Source organism: Priapulus caudatus, unplaced genomic scaffold, assembly GCF_000485595.1.
Source record: "Priapulus caudatus unplaced genomic scaffold, Priapulus_caudatus-5.0.1 Scaffold226, whole genome shotgun sequence".
NCBI classification, from domain to species: Eukaryota; Metazoa; Priapulida; class Priapulimorpha; order Priapulimorphida; family Priapulidae; genus Priapulus; species Priapulus caudatus.
In genome coordinates this window covers 92,207-103,867 of record NW_014577287.1, presented here as the reverse complement: position 1 = coordinate 103,867, position 11,661 = coordinate 92,207, and the positions used below count along the sequence as shown (strand labels likewise).

At 44.2% G+C, this 11,661-nt stretch overlaps 1 protein-coding gene across 6 annotated transcripts in view; it reads right to left on the bottom strand.

The window, feature by feature from the left end:
• Nucleotides 1-11,661, bottom strand: part of LOC106807627 (pleckstrin homology-like domain family B member 1) — a 115,114-nt gene that overhangs the window by 99,730 nt on the left and 3,723 nt on the right. For 5 of the 6 annotated variants that reach the window (XM_014810024.1, XM_014810025.1, XM_014810023.1 and 2 more), the window contains exon 1: nt 6,582-6,728. The exons of the other annotated variant lie outside the window; for it this stretch is intronic. The gene's annotated coding sequence lies outside the window, so the exon portion shown is untranslated. Of the gene's footprint in view, nt 1-6,581; nt 6,729-11,661 lie in introns of those variants that run through there. 6 annotated transcript variants of the gene reach the window in all.

Here is an 11,661-nt window from a genome sequence, read left to right as displayed (position 1 = left end):
CTCTCTCTCTCTCTCTCTCTCTCTCTCTCTCTCTCTCTCTCTCTCTCTCTCTCTCTCTCTCTCTCTCTCTCTGTGTGTGTCTCTCTCTCTCTCTCTCTCTCTCTCTCTCTCTCTCTCTCTCTCTCTCCCTGTGTGTGTCTCTCTCTCTCGCTCTCTCTATCTCTCTCTCTCTCTCTGTCTCTCTCCCGTCCCCTCCCCTGCAGTACCAACGTTCGTTTGTCAGACTAAATAATTGACAATGACGAAGAGAGAGAGAGATACAACAAGAAGAAAGAAACAAAGAAAACAAATTTGTCCACTTCGATACTAACGGCCAAGGGAGAAGTAGGCAGACTATGAAGGTCGCTCATTATTATGGGTCACTATTGTGTTAACTACTTTTATTTGCACACCTTTTCATGTGTCAAACCCGTAATTGACTGGAAGCGTAATCTTCTAGCACATAGGTTGCATGTAGTCAGGTGTCCACATACAAACAGAAATCCACACCTTAGTATGAATACCCTGCTAACACACATATACGTGACGTCTACTGCAAGTTGGTATAAGCAAGACAGGATTCAAATATAAACATAAAACTTACCATGCTCAGCCTCAATAAGAACTATTTGGCATACTTATTATTACAATTTACACACACACACACACATATATTAAATATATATATATATATTATATAACTGCACGCATATCAGGAGTAAATAATATAGGCGGAGTTAGATACGCCATAATAAAGGAAAGTCAAAATATACTATCGTGATCCCATCTGCGATATTTATCACGTGTATAACTCAATGAACTTGAACTCAAAAGCTATACCTTAAACATTCACCTAGCATCGTGCAAACCCGTTTTCCCATATAGGGCATATACATTCACATTCCGGAGATATACAATGAAACGTATGGCACGGTTTTCGATAATTCCGTTATTTTACCGAGAATTCGATATTATTTACTTCTAATCTCGATTCTGTGACTCTATATATTATAATACACAGGTGTTCTTAAAACACTTAATTTAGTTTTGCCTTTAATACCACGCAATTTGTCATGGCGTAAGTAATACTAAAATAGATAAGAAAAACAGCTGAAACTGTGCGAAATTTACCCGTTTAAAATAAATTTGCGAAATTTACCCGTTTAAAATAAAAATTTTGTCTGGTAATTAAACCGATTGGCTATAACCTGGCAGCAAATTCAATTTTTGCACTATTTAAGCACAGATTTTCTCATTTATTATTGCAATTTTCGCAGCTTTTGTCAACAAACACATGATAAACGAACACGTGTATATAGACGTCAGATAAAAGCTACTGTGACACGATCGCTCGACCAAACAACAACCGCTGTACAATTCACGAAATTTGTACACGTCGGCGAATCCATCCTATTGCTCTTCTTTTTCAACAACTTTCTCCCGAAACGCAATGACCAATGCAGCGGTTACAGTCTGCATAATTTAGAATGAGATTGAAGCGGTACACGAGTAGACACGTACTGCGTCGCATGGCCACAGAGAGACCCGCGCGCATCTATATGGTTTAGTCGCGTCGTTTATGGCTGCAATCCCAATTACCGTTACGCAGCCAGTGACATGAATGAACTAACACCACTTGTGCTGCGAGACTCCCCGATGAGCTGTTACTGCCGGGGAATAAAAGCTATAAAGCATTCCACCAAAAATCATGGTTCACCGATAAATGACCGTTGCCGCACACGCGCACGCGCACAAACACGATCATTCACGAACATGTACACGCACGCACACGCTCACGCACGCACGCACACGTACACGCACGCACACGCTCACGTACGCGTATACGCACACGCACGCACACGCGCATGTACACGCGCACGAACATGTACACGCGCATGTACACGCGCACGAACACATATACGCACGCACACGCGCACGAACACGCACGCACACGGGCAAGAACACGTACACGCACGCACACACGTGTATGAGGCGAGGAACTCGGCTGTGTAACGATCGCTATGGCCTGTCTACCGACAGCGTATACTACTCAACACATGCGAAATGCGAAATGTAATAAGTTATCTCACCGTGTTCAACGCATCTCTTGTTCAAAACACTTATTAGTAATACGGAAAAACTACGCATCTCATGAACCGGAGTAATTAGTATGAGCAAGACTACATTGCACGCGCAGCCGTGTCTGTTTGCGATGTAACTGGTGCCAATTACACCACAGCACTGCTAGTTTCTTCGATTTGCTGCTAGGTTTCTAGTCATAAATATCAACCCTGAAAGGACAATCCTCTTCCATTCCCGTCAGTAGGTTAGGTCTAAATGGGTGTTAAATTAACACAGCCACCAGTCGCCCATCAATAAATCATTTAGGTCATTCTAACCTAGTCCGGCAAGCGCTATCCGGACATATCACGATTCCTATGATATCGCTTAACGACTAATTCGTTATTAAATAGCACTGCAGGGTTAGTTGAGTATCCAACTTGAAGAGAATCTTAAAAATCTAGCAGTGCTCAGAAGAAGTGTTACACTGTCACTAGCAAATACAATTCAAAAAACCAGTGAAACGCGAACATGAAAATGTTTCTTTCCCATATTTGTATAATAAACATTTCACACGACTTACAACAACGTAACGGGCAGCAGGTTTCAATAACGGGTCACGAAGTTTATTATTTGATCCTAAAGATGCCGTATAAAATAACTAGCACGTTGACCCAATGCCCTTTGACTGGAGCCATGCATCCAACGTGTGAACTTGGAATGCGCGTATTTGCTACGACCCGAATAGGCGAATACGAACACTGAAGGTCCTTTCCTTCTTGAGCTATTACAAACTAAACCATGGACGTTGCGAAAGCTGCCTAGCTGCCAACCACTGACATTGCACTGACCCACGAGTCCACGACTAAACGCTGTCTTGTTTACCACGCGCGCGGCTGTCAGTTCTGTAACATGTCTATACGGACGTAAATTATGTCGATTGAATGTTCCGAAACGTCTAATGGTCTAACCTTGTTAGAACTCACGGACATTCTCTCTAATCTGATTCCGCACAACCTTCTATTCCTGTCCGCTCTACTCCTTCATTCTTAATTCAATGCTTCAATGCTTCAAGTCAAAATCATCGATTATAGATCAAGCGATCACAGCTCGTGAGCGCAACTCTAGCCCTTGATTCATCCTTTCACTCCTTTGATGACAGCTCACATCAAGCGAGCTGCACCTATACGGAGTTCAAATTTGCCCATCCCACGCGGCTGTAAATGAGCTGTATATGATTGCGATGCCGCTACAGACTCCTTCTCACCGGCTGAGCGTACAGCGTACAAGGTAACGCGATCGGTCTAGTTGAATGTAGGTGCTTGCGCGGCCTAATCTTGTACAAATAAATAACGACGCTTAGACAAACGGCGAGTACAGGACTTCTGCATTACACCTCCTTCAGATGCAAACCTCGATTCGTATCTCGAAATAGCTGGATAGTCGGGGATCGTAGACGCGATTTCGTTAACCGGTACATGCGGCGGCGTCGCGCGTTTTCGTCGGGTCGTATTTATTGCCAAGTTGATGCCACATGCTGAGGGCTGCAAAAGCAGGCCGCGAAAAAAAAACACGTTTTCGGGGATTTTACTAGACGTCTTAGCTAAGGTTCGACAAGTATATGAACGCACAATACAAGTAACTTACAGCCTCACCCACTGCTGCGACTATCTACTGTCCTGTTGCATCACGGACACAACGAAAAGCAACTATGAACGATGACCTACTGATTGGTGGAGGCTAAACCTTGTTAACTGTAAGGCGTAAATTCATACTATTCTATATAGAGTGTAAAACTATGGCCTTGGCCTATACTGTTCAGAATAAAGAGTTGTTATCTCTGTGTTGGCATGGGAGAATTACGGCAGTACAGTTACCAGGAATGCCCTTCTGGGCATGTCCAGCATAGACATTAACTCATCAAATGTGTCATTTATAAAACATTCCATCAATCAGTCGGGCATACAGTCAAGACATACTTGAGATACTTAGTATATAATCTCTACCATCAATTAAATCGGAGCTATACTAGTCAGAAATTCATCACCGATTGAGCCTGGAATATAGAACCGGATTAGGTAACTTGAGAAAAAAGTCCGCACCCAAGAGAACTCAGTAGAATGATTAGAGTTTTTTTTAGACAGTTAATATTACCAGTGGTTGCTGCGAGAAAAGATCTGCGTATGAAGTTCACCCGTGCAGTGTATTTACTCGCCATGTACTCACTCGCATAATTCAGACTGCACTAAAGACACTGCAGCAAAATGGATCCATTTTTCGTATCACTTAACCCCTTCACAATGAGTCCATTCAGCACCTTTTAATTTCCCGCACAACGTACAGCTGCAGAGGGGCAGCTGCTCTGCTGTTGTCACACGTAAACGGCGGCAACTCTGCTTTCATTCGAGTATGAATCTCGGTGGCGTTGCCCCGGACATATGTTAAGTATGTAATAAGCTGCAGACACCTGGTGTGAGAGACACCGGTCACATGGCATGCAGAGACAAGACAACATGACAGCATGTGTTGTTTGCGTGTACGACAGACACGAGGACAGTTTAGTTTTCTAACAAGATGTGCTGCATTATACTTACTGACACCAATGGGTGATATGTTGGAGGCATACGCACACATAGAGCTTCCAAGTAAACGGTGGGTTTTCCTATGTTTGAACTTGTTTTATATTTATTTTGCCTGCCCTTGAAGGCCCTTTATTTAGATTGCCCTGTTCGACATGACTTTGTGCACCCAGCAAATGATGCAGCAATCTGAGTTGGCTAAATGCATTTACTCTCAATTTATAGCAATACTTATTACAATGTGGAGCACGAACCGCACTGAAAACATTCATTGATTTGTTAAATTTGGCTGATTATAAGCAAATAGCAAGACCAACATGGTTAAAATTAGCCAGGATATTTGAAGTATAACTATAAGTTTCTATACAAATTCAGACTAACAACAATATGTATATATATACTATCTATCAACCTTGCCACGAGCAGAGATCTCAGGATTTCGAAAAAAGCTGAAATTGTTTGGATTTCTACTTTTTTTTGCATCTGAAACATATATATATACAGACATTTTTTATCAGTAAGTCAAACATGAACATTGACTTACAGTTCAGAGATCTGGTCATTAATTTGGCTGCATCGTTGTGACAGCCAGGCGTCAACAAGAAATTCCAAAAAATCCAAAGTAAAAATAGAACAAATGTTTTTTAAGCGATGAGGTTGAGAGTGGGTGAGAGCTGTATATATATCTCCTGGTATATATGTGACTACTCTCATTACCTAGTGGTCGAGGCCCAGGCAAGTAGAAATAGTAATATACACTTTGTACGGAATAATTACTGTCTAATAACCGTAGTAATTAGACACAAGAGTGGGATTACATATTTGTATATTATTGAAAAGGGGATTAGATGCATGGTATCCTGCGATCTGGTTAACTAAAGACATGATACATACCCGGTGACACTAACACCTGGTATAAGAACAGTAACGTGTTAACCTATTCCCTAATAACTACACTGCTCCAGTATAGATACAATAATGTAACCCAACAATCCCTACTCTTGTTGGGTTACATTATTGTATCTAGTTGCACTACTTCTGCATCTGGGTGTTGCCGGGAATACGGTACCCGCGTCTACTATTATATGGGACTGAACCGATTACAGTACCGATTTAATGTAAACGACAATTAAACACTCCTCAAGAGAGAGAACAGTAGTGCACACAGCTGCAGCAGCAGTAGCAGCAGTAGTTACAGAGCTCTGTGTACGAGTTTCTCCACTGCGCCGATGGCAAGTACCGCGGTTGTCCTCCTTTACTTGCCAGTGCTACCTTGGACAGTGATACACACCAATAAACCGCTGTGGTTAGGTGGACCCAGGTTTGCATGTGCCCTTCCTATAAATTTCCTTGTTTGTGTTCCCTCCATGCCTGTTATTTATTCTCCCTGCCCCACATAAAAGGGGTTGAGAGCGTAAATTGACTTGGCACCTGTCCCTTGGAGTGTTTGCCTTTATGTCCCTAAAATGCCCTTGGAGACCCCTAAAATTGGTAGATTACCCCTATAGAAACATTTGCCTTGTCCCAAAAAATGAAATGCGGCCACTACAACGGACACCACCTCATTTTTACATCTACCGATTTTTTTTAGCTCAGTCCCATAGCCATACAGTGTCGTGTTGTATAGTAGCCCATTTATATATATCAAGAGCTAATAATACTTTATAAGAGGTATTATTAGCTCTTGATATATATATATATTAATATATATAATAATATATTATACTGCTATATAACTACGCATCGTTATTCGGCTACTGAATTTAAACATGAGATGTTTCACCAAACATGATCATCTTTAGACAGGTGTGCGGGGGAGGAGTACACTGTATTCTGAATATGATCTGCGTTCAAAGTGGAATGAATGATACACTTGAGTGGTTTGACTCGGCGAAGAACACCCTAATGTCTACAGTACAGTAGCTAATACAACAACGTAAACAAAGAATTATTTATCTTTACCTTTCTGATCGGTAATACTCGCTTCTACACAGCGTCACAGAATTTGTCCGGTGGCGGGTACACAGTACACTGATGTACGTCCCATGCGTGCACAATCTTTTTTTACGTTGGTTCCTCCGTTGACGCTGTGGCCCGTCTCGTGTTGGTAGAAATGCGCTACGAACTCGCGCTACGAACTGCGCTACGAAACTGCAAAACTGCGCTACGAACTCATAATATTGTATCTAAAGTCCCTCACGTTCCAACGTGTGCTGTCATCGGGGTTAGAGATAAGCAATCGTAACCTCCAGGCGGCAAAGCTTGTGAATTCTCAACACCACTGTCCAAAACTACATATCGTCTAGGATCAACCACACAGACTAACCAGCAGACATTAGCTCTAGCAGACATAAACACCGCTCATTCAGCGTTAGCAGCGGCAAACGAGTTTCAGGAGGTCTGAAAGGGGCATTGGGAAATCGCACCGACGACCGCCCCCCCTGTGGTAGCTCTTTCATATTTAACGGGCACGTGAGGTCGGCGTATAAAACGTAAACTCAGGAGTGAATGAAACAAGTTGTTCTTATTAACGCCTGATAAAATCACGAAGGTCTTAGTCGAAATTGGCGAGTGACGATGTTTCTAAAGTACAACGGCGACCGGTTTATAGATACTGACCACATATGTGCATTATCCATGCGACGGCTGCTGCTTCTCGTGAACCAGTAAACACATCCCCGTAGTGTCGACCAATTTAAGACCCCCGCACTCGACGCTCAGTTGGAGTAATAGCACTTGCGATGAAAGAGGTATAGCTGATACATGTCCGACGAATGTTGGTTCAGTGGGCCCAGGTGAGTCGTCGTGAGCAACATTCATTAGTGGTCTATGCCTGCGGCTAATCCAACATCAATGACTTTCCTTTAAACGTCTTGACGGAGGAAGGAAAACTTTTTATAAGGGAAGTCGCATACAGACATGTATCATGTAGAGATGTTACATTTATGCGTTAAAGATTTTACATCGTCCGCGGAATATTTTAACGGGACAAGAAAATATAAGAAGTAGCAAAATAAGCTTTACAGTATGTATGTCCGCTGTGTATGAGCGCGCATTTCCACGACTTTGGCTAATACATACACACACATATATATATATATGTGTGTGTGTGTATATATATATTAATATATATAACGTACACGAGTTACCTATGTCCCATATTCTTGTGGCGCGCCTGTCAGTGTTGACAGCTACTGATCACATGCGCGCGAGCGTACCATCTGTCACCGTGCAAGACAGCGCACGTGCGCTGTTCACAAAACACATCCCGGGAATTCACGAGCGACCACGCTGCATTCGTAACTTGGCATGTGAATACTACATATCGTAACATCGCGGGTACCTCGGTATATACATATCATCAGGAGTGTATCAATATTGATACACTCCTGATATCATAACATCGGGCACCTCGGTACATATCGTAACATCGGGTACCTCGGTACATGTATATCGTAACATCGGGTACCTCGGTATATATCGTATAACATCGGGTACCTCGGTACATATCGCAACAGCGGGTAACTCGGTACATATCGTAACATCGGGTACCTCGGTACATATCGTAACATCGGGTAACTCGGTACATATCGTAACATCGGGTACCTCGGTACATATCGTAACATCGGATACCTCGGTACATATCGTAACATCGGGTACCTCGGTATATATCGTATAACATCGAGTACCTCGGTACATATCGCAACAGCGGGTAACTCGGTACATATCGTAACATCGCGTACCTCAGTACATATCGTAACATCGGGTACCTCGGTACATATCGTAACATCGGGTACCTCGGTACATATCGTATAACATCGGGTACCTCGGTACATATCGTATAACATCGGGTACCGTCGGGTAACAGTATAGTACTCCATTTGATCATAAATCACAACGATTGCGTATAGTATTGATGCAACATGACGACTAATTATCATGTATAGCTTAGTTTTCTTTTATTAATATAGACGAGCAAGTTTATATTCTTTAATTTCTTTTATTATTCACCATCGCAATGAATTGAAGTCACAGAGATAAACAGACAGCGTTGTCGCTCTACGCATCGAATCCAATCGGGTTGGCGGTGCGCTGACTTGCTCGTGTATTCATTCGCTAGCATTTATCCAGACACTAAGATGCTGTTTACAGCACATCACATTACCTGTATTTCTACTCCTGTAATCATCGCACAACTGTCACCGTCGCGAGCAGGCGCAATGATGACATCATGTTTCGCACTGCATGCACCGCGAGTGCCTGCCCCCTAATGCCCAGCGGGGACAGCACAGATACGAAGTGACAGGTAATGCTAATCTCAAAAGCAAAGCGGGATTTCATATACGACGAATACATCTAGGAGACTGCCGCAATGCGTTGCAGGGTCTTGCATGGCCGTGTTTAAGTAAACTAGCTGTTATTTAATCGAGTCGGCACAGCCTATAGTGCCAGATGTCTAGGGTAAGTGCAAGATACCGGTGTGTCTAGGGTATAACCAGACTGCTTACACGCACGCACGCACGCACGCACGCACGCACGCACGCACGCACGGAAACCCCGCAAACACGCGCACGCACGTACGCAAACCCCGCAAACACGCGCGCGAACTTATACGCATAAACTGCACTGCGCACGCGCTCACGCATTCTACAGGCCCCCGCACACGGTGCGCATTCGGCGCGCGCCAACGGCGCTGAGCCAGAAAAATCAAACACGATAGATATTTTTCTCGCGCGCGCCTACGGCGCACGCCGCCAGCCCGCACACGGTGCGAATTTGGCGCGCGCCAAAGTAGTAAAAGCAGTAGAAGTACCGTAGCAGTAGCAGTAGGACGGGCCATGGTACTGTCTATGCAGATCTGGTGGCTCACCGCTGTAGCATCGCAAGTGGTGGATTTCAGAGGTGCGCCATTTTTTATTCGAAGGAGAGCGAGAGAGGCCCGTTTTTTAGCCAGTTGGGCAGAACTCTTATGATGGTGCGACCGCCATACTTAGTGCACATCATGTTGTACCAGCCAACATTTTTTCTTATAAACCAGCTCAAATAAACCACAAGATAGATCGATAGGTAATAGACAAATCGGTTGCTATGTGATATATTTCAAATGTTTCGTATTTCTATCATTCTGATCTTCCCTTCCTGTGGGGCGTAGTTAGTGGGGGACGCGCATGAAGCGCTCGCTGCAAATGCTAGCTGGTGATAGCGGGATATCAGTCTCCATATTAGCGCGAGCACCTTGCATCAACCAGCACAGTAATTATTACCTCCGCCCACGGAGTGGAGGAGGTTATGTGATCGCTCTCGTGTAGTGTGTTCGTGTGTTAGTGTGTTAGTGTGTTCGCGCGATCGATATTAGCGCGTCGAGTCAGCGAGCCAGCCAGCGAGCGAGCGGCGAGCCAGCTCGTAACACATACATGTTACATGCTGGCGGAGGTATGCACTCTCCGTGAGTGCCCTCTGTCTAGTTACCTGAGTGACACCCTAGCTCGAGTGGCTAACATAGAGCGATTCGCATATTGCGATCGACCGTAAGGAAATATGGGTGTCAAGCTAAACGCCCGGGAATTTTCCATCCATATCTGGCCATTCGTACTCGTGAAGTGCGAGATTGAGTTTACATGTCAATAGAGGCATCGACTTTTGAGTTACTTCAAGGTGCTCATTTTGTGGTAGGTTGTTGATCTCTGTCACTATGGCTTCCTGCCTAATTATGGCGGTTGACAGACAGCCAAGACGAGAGTGATTAGTAAACATAACAAGCCCCATCTCCCGATGACAAGTATGTAAAACCTGTGATTACGACTATCGCTCTGAGGAGACCGTGACGGAGAGGCACGTAGAGAGAGAGAGAGCGAGAGAAAAGAGGTTTAGTCGATATTGACACGATCCCACAAAAGCTAGTCCACGACATCGTGTGCAGCTGAGACGTTGTAGGTCAGACGACTGATGAAATATGAAATATCAACGGCCCCTTTAGGCAACGGCTAAAGTTAATCAGATACGAGGCAACACACCCAAGGTCGTTATCATGCTATAATAATATTGTTGTATATTTGCGAAGGAATATATAGAGTTTTGTGGACTGAGGAAAGCGATATGTTGTTTAGGGTCGGGGTAACATTGATTTTTGAGGAGGGATTGATTTTGATTTGGGTTGGGTTTGGGGAGTCTATGTGTATGATGGTGGGGGGAGGGGGTGTTGAAGGTATGGCAAGAGAATGTCAGGGCAAGGTTGGTAAAGAAGGTAGGCTATGGTAGGGCCGTATGGCGCAAAGCGCTATTTCGACGATGCGGCTCAGACTTTTTAAAATGTACTCACATAATTATCTAGCTCATGAAAAATACACATCTACCTGCACCATACAATGCATTCTATCACGCGTTACATTCTGTCCATAAAGAAACGTTTTCTAGACATAAAACTCGCTCCGCAAAGCTCGAATTCGAGAATCAAAGAATACTTTCGAATTCATCAGATGTCATCGCCGAAGCCAGCTGGGATTTATATGATACGAGTTGGCGCGGCTCGGTGCCAACCGGGCACGTAAATATTGACAGGCGCACTGCATTCCAACATGCGCGAGAGCAGATTGCTCTGCTGGACAGACGGACGGCTCAGTCTCTAGTAAGCTTCCATGCTCTTAACAGCAGATCCGCGAATCAGAGAGACAGCCCCAGAGACGGCTTGCAGTCATCCGTTTCTCAAGACAGGGACATTGGTTGACGCGCCGTAGTGAGTCTTATTTTGCAACCCACCGCAGTGCGGAGTAGAGCGGCGCCGGAATTACATGGGACCTTCCTTTTGCAGCGTCCGTACTTTGATGTGTTATTATTAAAGCATATGATCAGCGTGGGTTATCCGTCTGCGTATATCGACCGAAGTACATGGAGACCGAGGGGATAATGAGGCAGAGATAAGACAGAGAAGTGGGTAGGGGGGAAGGAGAGAGAGAGAGAGAGAGATGAGGGAGAAGAAGAAGGAGGAAAAAAGAAGGAAAATGTGTGGAAGGAAAGAGAGAGAGAGAGAGAGAGAGAGAGAGAG